General features: G+C 43.5%; 1 protein-coding gene across 1 annotated transcript in view; it reads left to right on the top strand.

Moving 5' to 3' along the window:
* BCAP31 (B cell receptor associated protein 31) overlaps window positions 1–12,129 on the top strand; it is an 88,710-nt gene that overhangs the window by 2,830 nt on the left and 73,751 nt on the right. The window lies entirely within an intron of this gene.

The following is a 12,129-nucleotide window of genomic DNA, read 5'->3' as shown; positions in this document are numbered from 1 at the left end:
GCTAGTATGCGATGCATACTAGCTCATTATGCCTTTGTCCTGCAGGGCTTGTTTCTTTCGGTGAGGATACAACCACTTTAACTGACAATTGCGCAGTCTTGCAACGCTGTACCCAAATGAAATTTATATAATAGCCCCCCCCCACAAATAGAGCTTTCCTTTAAGGTATTTGGTCACCACTGCGGTTTTTTTTTTTTTTTTAAGTTTTACACAAAAAAAAAAAAAAAAATTGCTTACTTCTGCTATTAAATATATATAATAAAAAAAAATCTAATTTCTTCATAAATTTAGGCCAATCTGTATTCTGCTACATATTTTTGGTAAAAAAAAAAAATCCCAATAAGTGTATATTGATTGGTTTGTGTAAAAGTTATCACGTCTACAAATTATGGGATAGATACTGGATTTTTTTTTTTCTATTTATACTAGTAATGGCGGCAATCAGCAATTTATAGCGGGACTGCGATATTGAGGATTTGATAAAGTAGTGCGGCATGCATAGACCTCCGTGCATGAAGTCGCACAGATGTCAGCCAAGTCCCACTGACATCCGGCTTTGAAATCGTGCGATTTCATGTGAAGTTGCAGGATTTCAAAGCTGCATTCAGCATGAACCAGGGCTTAGAGTGGATGAAAGAATTTGCAGCACCTGTGGCTGTCTGAATATCTGAACAGTGACTACATCTATTACTAGGATGTTATCACATGTTACTGCAGTGATTGGGCCATAAAAGTACATGAATGCTTGAGAGTTATTGCAACATTTCTATACTTGGCATTTTTTCAATGGGCATTGCACAGTTTCCTGCCACCCTTTGACTTTCAGAGATTCTTTTAATACCCTCGATTTCACCATTATTTTTTGTAGGTAAAAGGTCTTCTAACACCAGATAGCGTCGTAATTGGTAGGCCCCTCCATGTGACGGTTGTGCAAGCCGCCACACATTTCCTCATTTTGAGTTGCAGTTTGTTGTGTCCAGCTAAAGGCCTTTAATAATCAGAAGTAGGGGAAGCTTCTTGGCAGGAGCGTAATGCGATTATGAAGTTCAGCCAGTCAAGCGGAACCGTATTAACAATGTAGTCTGAAAGTCACACTCTGTTTTCCTGCAGAGAAGGGGAAGTTATATTTGGATTTCAGTTCTTGCTTACCTAGGGATTATACAGGAAGAAGAAACATACAGCAGTTATAAAAGACACATAATAAAAGTAAAAACAGTTGCAGTATTCTGGTAGTAGAATAGAAAACACTTTTGTCAACCAGGTTTGGTCTGCTCAGAGCTAACGCGTAGGGCAGGGATGTCAAACTCCATTTCATTTCGGGCTGCATCAGCAGTATGGTTGCCTTCAAGGGGCCAGTTGTATCTGTAAGACTATATAAATGTATCTACTGCAATCCTGAAAAGGAGGGTCGCACACTGTTGGTATCATCCACAAGAAACGTTGCTAGAGACTGCGCAGAGAGAATATGGTTCTGCCATGGTGTTCTGTCTGAAGTCTCCAATAATGTTTCTTGAGGATTATACCAGTGGTGTACAACCCTCCTTTTCAACTGGCATGGAATCGTAGTATTCTCATAAGATTTATAAACAGATGTCCAGAGCACCCCACCCCCCCTTACATCAAATGTCAAGAGCCCCCCCACCATCAGAAGTCAAGAGTCCTCCACCCTTACATCACAGTGCACCCCCTTAACTTGTGCTGCTGCAAGGAAGAAGCTGGGGGCTAAGCTTCAGGAGAGGTTCAAGGGCAACATGAAATGGCCTGGAGGGCCGCATTCGCCCCCCCGGGCCTTGTGTTTGACACATGTGGCGTAGGGGTTTATTTATGAAATCTATGCTGTGTGTGAGGGCGTGTTTACACATGCGGTGGATGGTTTGATAGGGGTTATGTTGCTTACTCACCTCCTGTTTAATGCCCTCTCTACCGACCCAGGCATTGCACCACTGACTGGCGGTTTTGGTACACTAACGGACTGACCATGTATAAAATGCATATATACATAATACACATACACAACCCATGTATAAAATGCATATATACATAATACACATACACAGCCCATGTATAACATACATTTTATACATGGGTTGTGTATTATGACTAACGGCAATCAAGGGGTAGCTGTGTGCCGAACTATGTATGTGTGCTGCTTTTACTTTACTATATGTCTGTCTGTTTTTTTTTTTTTTTCTTTCTCCCTGCTTTAAGAGCCCATTCACACTGCCGCAACAGGATTTTGTGGGGCGACCTGTGAAGTCGCGGTGCACAGCGACCTCGGCGCGGCTTGCATGGACTTCATATAATTGAAGTCCATGCAAGTCGCCTCCAGGTCGCCCCAAAGTAGTACAGGACCCTTTTTCTAAGTCGGAGCGACTTGTGTCGCTCCTATTAGAACGGGTCCTGTACTATTCAATGGCGAGCGAGCGACCGCGACTTGTCAGGCGACCAAGTCACGCTAGTGTGAATGGACCCTTAGGGGGAAGAAACAGCCATATCGCTGTTCACAGTACACCAAGTTCTGTGTTTTTGTAAACGCATAACTCTGTGTGTGATTGGACACAGCCGATCATTTGGCTTCAGCCATAATCATTGCCTTAAATCGTCTGCCAAAACTCGTGCTGCGTCCAATCGCAGCACAGGCTGGCAAGGGGCGCGAGCAAGTGCGCCCCAAACCCAGAAGAAAGGCCGCAATGTACTGGAATGTTGGCCTGGAGGCCGCTGCCTGCTCTCAGTACAACTACTGCGGGCGAACAGGAAATAGTTAAAGATTCTTCAGCTAAAGACTTGCAAAACTCACTGGCAAATGCTAACATCCCTGTTAGCGAATCTATAATATGTAAAACACTAAACAAGAATGGATTTCATGGATACCACAAAGGAAGCCACTGCTGTCCAAACAAAACATGCTGCACGTTTACAGTTTGCACAAGAGCACCTGGCTGTTCCACAGCAGTACTGGCAAAATATTCTGTGGACAGGTGAAGCCAAAGTTGAGTTGTTTGGAAGAAACACACAACACTATTTGTGGCGAAAAAGAGGCACAGCACGCCAACATCAAAACCTCATCCCAACTGTGAAGTATGGTGGTGGGGGCATCATGGTTTGGGGCTGCTTTGCTGCGTCGGGGCCTGGACGGATTGCTATCATCGAAGGAAAAAGGAATTCCCAAGTTTATCAAGACATTTTGCAGGAGAACTTAAGGCCATCTGTCTACCAGCTGAAGCTCAACAGAAGATGGGTGTTGCAACAGGACAATGACCCAAAGCATAGAAGTAAATCAACAGAATGGCTTAAACAGAAGAAAATACGCATTCTAAAGTGGCCCAGTCAGAGTCCTGACCTCAACCCGATTGAGATGCTGTGGCGTGACCTCAAGAAAGCGATTCACACCAGACATCCCAAGAATATTGCTGAACTGAAACAGTTCTGTAAAGAGGAATGGTCAAGAATTACTCCTGACCGTTGTGCACGTCTGATCTGCAACTACAGGAAACGTTTGGTTGAAGTTATTGCTGCCAAAGGAGGTTCAACCAGTTATTAAATCCAAGGGTTCACATACTTTTTCCACCTGCACTGTGAATGTTTACATGGTGTGTTCAATAAAAACATGGCAACATTTCATTCTTTTTGTGTTATTAGTTTAAGCAGACTGTGATTGTCTATTGTTGTGACTTAGACGATGATCAGATCACATTTCTGACCAATTTGTGCAGAAATCCATATCATTCCAAAGGGTTCACATACTTTTTCTTGCAGCTGTATATAAATGGAAATCTTTTTAGTCACTCCGGTCAGGTCATGTGGTCCCCTGTGTCAGCCAGTGTGGCTGCAGGGGAGAGGAGGGAGCACAGGAGGGAGGGAATGGATGGGCCCTTGAAGCCAATAGGTGCCATTACCACTCCAGGCTTTATTAGCCATTGTTGGCATTCTCTCCTCCCCCCTGCAGCTACTGCGACACATGACCAAACGGGATAAAAAAAAGGTAAGTTTATACATCTTTTCTACACAGGTTAGTTTGCATACGGTATTTATACCCCTCGAAATTTTTACACATTTTGTCACGTTACAACCAGAAAACATAAATGTATTCTGTTGGGATTTTATGTGATAGGCCAACACAAAGTGGCACATAATTGTGATGTAGAAGGAAAATGATAAATGGTTTTCAAATTTTTTTTTAAAAGGGCGTGTCCAAAGGGTGGTAATAAATAGTGCATACTCAGACTGGTCTGGGGTGGTAAGTGGGGTCCCCCAAGGCTCAGTCCTGGGACCAACCTTGTTCAATTTATTCATAAACAGCATTGAGGACGGGATCAGTAGCTCTATATCAGTTTTTGCAGATGACACAAAATCGGGCAGGGCAATAACTGCAGAGCATGAAGCAGATATCCTACAGAATGACCTGGACAAAATAACGGAGTGGGCAACGACATGGCAAATGAGGTTTAATGTGGAGAAGTGTAAGGTTTTGCACTTGGGGACTAAAAACATAAAAACACAATACACTTTAGGGGGGGAACCCTTGGGGGAATCAAAAATGGAGAAAGATCTGGGAGTGTTGGTAGAGGATAGACTAAGCAATAGCATGCAATGTCAAGCGGCAGCTGCCAAAGCCAAGAATATTAGCATGCATAAAGAAAGGGATGTATTCAGAGATAAAACTATAATCCTTCCACTTTATAAAACTCTGGTCTGACCACATCTGAAGTATTTTGTCCAGTTCTGGTCGCCGGTCCTCAGGAGGGATGTGTTGGAGCTGGAGAAAGTCCAGAGAAGGGCAACTAAACTGATTAGGGGATTGGAGGACTTTAATTATGAAGAGCGTCTGCAATCGCTTGATTTATTCTCCCTGGAGAAGAGACGCCTGAGAGGGGACATGATGGCAATTTGTAAATATCTCAATGGTGATCTCGGCATAGAAAAAAAGCTATTCAGTCAGAAGGATTGCATGAGGACTCGAGGGCATACAATGCGATTTAGAGGAGAAGCGTTTTAACCTCAGGCAACGTGGGGGGTTCTTTACTGTTAGGGCTACAAGATTGTGGAATTCTCTACCACAAGAGGTGGTTTCTGCAGGAATTATGGTGGCTTTCAAAAGACTCTTAGACGTACATCTCAAGAATCAGAACATTCTGGGGTATGCGATATTACGGCCACATACACCTACACAGGTTGAACTAGATGGACTATTGTCTTTATTCAACCTCACCTACTATGTAACTATAGATCGCAAAAAATATTTTCCCATCAAACAAGGACGTAGTTCTTTCAGAAGAAAATCCTGGTAGTCCCACCCTAAGATCAACACAGTGGTTTAGTGGTTAGCACTCTGCTCTAACAGTCAGGTCATAGGTTCAGATCCCACCTATGCTACCTATCACCTCTCTAAAAGTTTTCATGGTGAATGGATATGTGTGTAGGTGAAAGCATATTTGCCGTCAGTGTGATACAATTTAAAGCCTAAAGCCCTTAAATCTCTCGATCGTTTACAAAAAATTCAGGATGGATTCAATCTTTTCATGGCCTCGATAGACGAAGGTCGCCTATCTACAGAAGCCTTGGCGTCCATGCTCCTCCGAGGTCCATCTGTGATTGCTTATCTGGATGACCTGTTGCTGTTTGCACCTTCCCAGGAACAGCGGTCCAGTATCTTCTGGAGGCGAGGCAATTCTTAGCCTAGAATAGCTCCTGAATATGGAAAAATCCAGCCTAGTACCAGCACAAAGATCATGTTTTAGGCTACGAAGTAGATTCCACCCTTCAAAAAGTCTTCTTGCCCATAGGCAAAAGCCAGAAAATCGACAAAGCAGCAAGCCTTTTACAGAGCAAACAAGCAATATCTGTAAGGCAAGCCATGTCGATACTGGGGTCGCTTACGGCCGCAATTCCAGCAGTACAGGGGGGGGGAATTAATTTCTGTCTTCTACGACTGTTTATCCTAGAGACCTGGGACTGCACTTGGGGCTCTCTGGATTCCCTAAATACATATACCAGCACATGTAAAAATATCCCTGTGATGGTGGAGAAAGGTCTCGAATCTGTCTCAGGGCCTCTCTTGTGTCAAGGCAGCATCCAGAATTGTCACTATGGATGCAAGTGGCACAGGTTGGGGCACGCACCTGGAATCCAAGCTAGTACAGGGGTTCTCTCTCTTGGTTGTTTACCTCAAATGAGAATTGAACCATTTAGCCGACTTCCCAAGGCGTAAAAACCTTGAAAAGATGGTGACTAGACTCTAAACCAAGAGGTCTTCAGGTGGATTACCCAGAAATGGGAAATACCACACGTGGAAATACAAAGCCGCATCTCTTCTTTTCCCTGAGCAGACGGGACGGGGCTCTAGGAGTAGATGCCCTGACACAAACTTGGTCTTTCCCCAAGTGGTATGCCTTCCCTCCGCCGATATTATTACTGGCAGTTCTGAGAAAATTTCAGGAAGAAAAGACTATCTTGATCCTCATAAGCACTGGCCCAGGGGACAGTGGTTCTTGATTCTGAAAAAACTGGCAGTGGAACCCCTCTGGATTCTACCAGTTCGGGAGGACCTTCTCTATCAAGGCCCAGTTTTCTGTCCACAGGTGGAATGTTGGGACCTCGCAGCTTGGCTTCTGAGGAACAGTTGTTGAGAAACAAAGGGTTTTCAGCTCAGCTGGTGACAACTCTGCTTAAAAGCAGGAAAAAGGAAACACAGATCACTTATACTAATATGTGGAAGCATTTCAAACACTGGTGCACAAGAAGCGCTCTAAATGTAGATAATCCAGTAACAGTACTGAAATGTCTACAAGATGGGGCAAATAAAGGGCTAGCTGTTAGCACTCTGAAAAACCAGGTTTCGGCCATAAGTGTCTTCTTGGAGAAATCGTTGGCAAAAGATCCCTGGGTGATTCGGTTCTTTGGGGCTTTAGGCAGGGAGAGATCGGTGTACCAGTCTCCCATTTCTACAGATTTGTTTGGATCGCATTGTTTTTAGAACAGATCCGTCTTTCCTTCCTAAGGTTATCTCAAAGTTTCATAGAGACCAGGAAATCGTTCTACCTACTTTTTGTTCAAATCCTGTGAAGGAACAGGAAGTACATTTTCTCATAAGTTGAATGTTAGAAGATGTGTTCTTCTTCGATACATAGCTGGTACAAGGCAAGTTAGGAAATCAAATTCCCTGTTTTGTCTTATTTGCTGGCGCTAATAGGTACTAAAGCATCTAGACGTTCTTTAGCCAGATGGCTTAGGCTAGCTTCTGCTAGCTAGCTATACTTCTTCCGGGAGGGAGGCCCCTATAGAAATAGAACTATGGTGGCTTCCCAGACGGAAAGAGCTGGTGCTACCCCCAGAGCAGATCTGTCGGGCAGCAACCTGGTCCAGTTATACAACCTTTACCAAGCACTCCAGACTGGACATACTGTCTGCTAATGATCCGGCCTTTTGGCCAGAAGGTCCTTCAAGCGTTAGTCTCACCCTAAAGTAATTACTCGATTTATCTTCTCAAAGCTGTCTGTCCCGAAAGACAATTAAGGAAAAATAAAGTTACTTACTGGTAACGTCTTTTCCAGTAGTCTTTCAGGACAGCACCGTTACCCACCTGAAGAATATCTGAACACAAGAGGATCAGAGGAGAGAAGTTTGTATGATTTATCCTTGTGTCTCCCCAGTGGCCGGAGGTACTCTTGAAGAACTGAGGCAGCCAGCAGGCAGGTGGTTTAAATCTTGATGATTTGGGTGGTGTTTCCAGAGATGGGAGGAGCCAGGTTCTCTAAAAGGTGTCTGTCCTGAAAGACTACTGGAAAAGACGTTACCAGTAAGTAATTTATTTTTTTAAAGTTGGTCAGAGTTGATGAGAAGATGGATGGAGCCAAATAAGGGGCAATCTTAAAAGAAAACCTGTTAAGTCTGCAAAAGACTTGAGACTGGGGCGGAGGTTCACCTTCCAGCATGACAACAACCCTAAACATACAGCCAGAGCTACAATGGAATGGTTTAGACCAAAGCTTATTCATGTGTTAGAATGGCCCAGTCAAAGTTCAGAGCTAAATCCAATTGAGAATCTGTGGCAAGAAAATTGCTGTTCAGACGCTCTCCATCCAGTCTGACAGAGCTTGAGCTATTTTGCAAAGAAGAATGGGCAAAAATGTCACTCTCTAGATGTGCAAAGCTGGTAGAGACATCCCCGAAAAGACTTGGAGCTGTAATTGCAGAGAAAGGTGGTTCTACAAAGTATTAACTCCAGGGGGGTGAATACAAATGCACACCACACTTTTCAGATATTTTATTTGTAAAAAATTTGGAAAACCATTTATCATTTTCTTTCCACTTCACAATCATGTGCCACTTTGTGTTGGTCTATCATATAAATCCCGATAAAATAAATTTACGTTTTTGGTTGTAACATGACAAAATGTGGAAAATTTCAAGGGGTATGAATATTTTTTTCAAGGCATTGTAGGTGTTAGGAGTGGGACAGATTTGAGGCTAGTTACGTGTAACCTGGAATTCCACTTTAAGCTACATATTAGTTGGCATGGATGTTTTTGGTCCTGTTGAAGAGGAAGTAAACCCTCCTCTGCAACTTTTACCTATAGGTAAGCCTTTATGATAAGGCTTATCTATAGGTACTGTAAATATCTAATAAACATGTACCGTTTAGGAGATATTTACCTTACATGCAGCCAGTGATGTCTCTGGCGCATGCGCTCTGAAGGAACGGCCGCTGGTGCCGTTCCTTCAGAGCCCTGTGCCGTGACCATCGTCTCCCGCGCGCGTGCTCGGGAGTGACGTCACCGTGGCTACGGCCAATCAGTTGGCTGGATGCCGCGATCCCGGAAGATGGGCGACTGAACATGTCGCCCGTCATAGAGGTAAGCGGGCGGCACGGCGGGGGCTCGTTCTAAGGTAAGTATTTCATGATGAGCTAGTATGCGATGCATACTAGCTCATTATGTGTTTCTCTTTCAGGTTGAAGAAAAAAAAAGATTTTTGGGTTTACAACCTCTTTAAAGCAATGGGCAGCCTCACTGAACAAAAAAGGGTCATGTTTTTGGCTTTTACTGGAAATGTTATTTACAGTTTCATCTGTCTGTACCTCAGAATCTACTGATCATTTTAACGCACTGCTTTCAGTGAAGGTTAATTTTGCTTTATTTTGAAAGGACTGGCATTAGTGTTTGAGCTTGGGGTGTGTTCAGACCAGGATCTGAACCCACATGTGTGAGCCCACCAAGAAGGTGTCTCCTGTCAACGTTTTCTGTAGGACACTATACTACAAAATACTCCCACAAATGCGGGCCTTTTGATTACAACCAAGATTTATTAATTTGCACACACAAAATATAGTACTTTTCCTATCAAATTTATTCAAGACTATGTTGCCCCAATGAAAGTCTTATGCCTCGTACACACGCATCGATAGTTGGCCGTGAATTTTCGGCCAACGTCCGATCTGCTGATTTTCGGCTTGTTGTTATGATGCTTTCGACAACCAACTCCGACTTTTCGGCCGAACAAAATCTGGTGTGCAGGCTATAAAAATTTTTCTTGGCTGTCAACAGAACGGACGATTTTCCGTCAGTCAGTACAGATTTCGGCAGACCAAAATCTGATGAGCAAGACTGGGCATGCTCAGAGAAGAAAAAACACATGGAAAGTAAACCAGCACATGACATCACTTCTGAAGTTGGTTTTTGTTGGCCGAGAAAATTCGTGTGCAGTCTAGAGCACATTTCAACCAACACAACACTGGACAAAAGACGGCCGATCGGTCGGCCAACTATCGATGCGTGTGTATGAGGCATTAGGCGCAAAGCTAAATTTTAAACAACAAAATCATAATTACTAAGAATTCAACTACAGGTAAGTCCAAAAATTAATTAAACAGGTGTCCAGCAGACAGATGATGGTAAAAGGGCGTTCTTTAACAAAGAGATTCTCTTCCCATTTCATGCTGTCAGCAATGGCACCACATGGAAGAGGAATGTCAAAAGGCCTGAGAAAGAGAAAATAATTTCTTTACACAAGAAAGGTGAAGGCCACAAGAAGATCAGTAAAGCTTTACTTGTGTCAGAATACTGTAGCAAAAGTAATACAAAATTGAACAAAGATGGAACTGCAACCATCTCACAGACATCCAGGCCGTTAACGGAAGTTAACACCCCGACAGGAATGTCTTCTGATGAGAAGGGTTGAAGAAAATTGCCATGCCATTTCACTGCAGTTCACTAAAGAAGTAGAAAGCAAAGCTGGGGCGATTGTTTCCCGTGACACAATACGGTGTACGCTGCAGAGTAATGGCATGCATGGGTGTCGTCCATGAAGAAAGCCTCTTCTAAAGCCCATGCACAAAAAAGCCCACCTAGAATTTGCTGGGGCCCATGCTGAAAAAGGCTACTGGGACTCTGTACTCTTTAGGGATGAGACAAGATAAAAGTTTATGGAACTGATGGCTTCAAAACTGTATGCCATCCAAAGGTGAAGAGTACAAAGAAAAATGGTGCCTACAGTGAAACATGGTGGTGGAAATTTCCTTCTGTGGGGCTACATGTGTGCTGCTGGTGTCTGGGAGCTACATTTCATTGATGATATAATGAATTCACAGATGTACTGCTCTATATTGAAAGAGCAAATGCTACCATCACTCCGTGCCTTTGGTTGTCATGCACTTTTCCAACATGACAATGATCCAACATCGTGCACTTTTCCAACATGACAATAATCCAAAACACACATCTAAGGCCTCTGTTGCATTTCTGAAGAAGAACAGGGTGAAGGTGATTCAGTGGCCTAGTACAGTATGTTACATAGTTACATAGTAGGTGAGGTTGAATAAAGACAATAGTCCATCCAGTTCAACCTGTGTCTCCTTATGTCTAAACCCAAATCGAAAACCTGTAGGGAATGCTGAAGAGACAAGTTGAGCATCACTCTCCATCCAGCACCCAGGCTCTAAAAGAGGTCGTTATTGAAGAATGGAAAAGATAGATGTTGCAATATGTCGCCAACTTGTCCATTCCATGCTTAGAAGACTTGGTGCTGTCCTTAGAAATAATAAAGGTCATACAAAATACTAGATGTAGTAGTTTTTTTGTGTGGGGTGTATTCATTTTTGCATCAACTAATTTGAGTAAAACTGAAGATTTTGTCATCCTTAAATAAAAAAAAAAAAAAAAAAAACTTATTATTAACCTTCCTATCATGTAATAGCTAATCAAATGTTCTGTAAGAATCAGGATGGTCTAAATTTTGGAAATTGTTCTTGTGTTCATTAAAGAGATTAAAATCATACTTTTTAAAAGGGGTGTACTCATTTATGCTGAGCACTGTATGTGTGGCTGTAGGGCGGGGAAGGCCTCAGCAGCAGATGATTGGCCAGTACAAGTTACTGCCTTCTGGCAGACTCACAACACATCCTGGTATAAACATGCCCAAGCTCATTGCTGGCCATCATACAACACAGCAAACCAAAAAAAATGCACATGGTCCTTTTTTTGTATCAGATCGGAGCACCACACCGCACGGCATGTTGTGATGTGCTTCAGTGGGGTACGTTGGCTATGTTGGGATGCTATTCACAATACAAAAAAGCATCTCCTGTCAGTACTTCATTTAAAACAAAAGGTATTCACTTACGCTTTATTCTTCATGTGAAAACTGCTTTACTATCCCTCTTATTCAGGGATCCTCAAACTACGAACCTGCAGCTTTTGCCGAACTACACCTCCTATGAGGCATTGTAAAACTCTGGTATTCACAGACTAAGGCCCCTTTCACACAGGTGGACCGTTCAGATCCGCCTGTTCGTTTTTTTGGCGGATCTGAACGGTCCCCCCATGCATTCCTATGGGGCATCGCATGTCAGCGGAGACATGTCCGCTGACATCCGATCCGTCAAATCTGGACGGATGGAAACCCTATTTTCCATCCGTCCAGCGGATGGGATGGAATCGGATGAGAACGGACCGACGGTCCGTTCCCATCCGATTTTCCCCATAGAGATGCATGGGGAACTGACAGCTGTGTCTCCCCACGCAGCACGGAGACACAGCTGTCATCCTTCTGCTCAGCAGGGGATCGGCAGCTCGATTCCCCCGCTGAGAAAAACGACATCCGTCCAACGGATGGATAGTGCGAAAGGAGCCTTAG

Source organism: Pelophylax lessonae, assembly GCF_965119305.1.
Source record: "Pelophylax lessonae genome assembly, chromosome: 7".
Taxonomy (NCBI): domain Eukaryota; kingdom Metazoa; phylum Chordata; class Amphibia; order Anura; family Ranidae; genus Pelophylax; species Pelophylax lessonae.
Note: the sequence above shows the minus strand (reverse complement) of the source record. Positions and strands in the feature narration are given on the sequence as shown.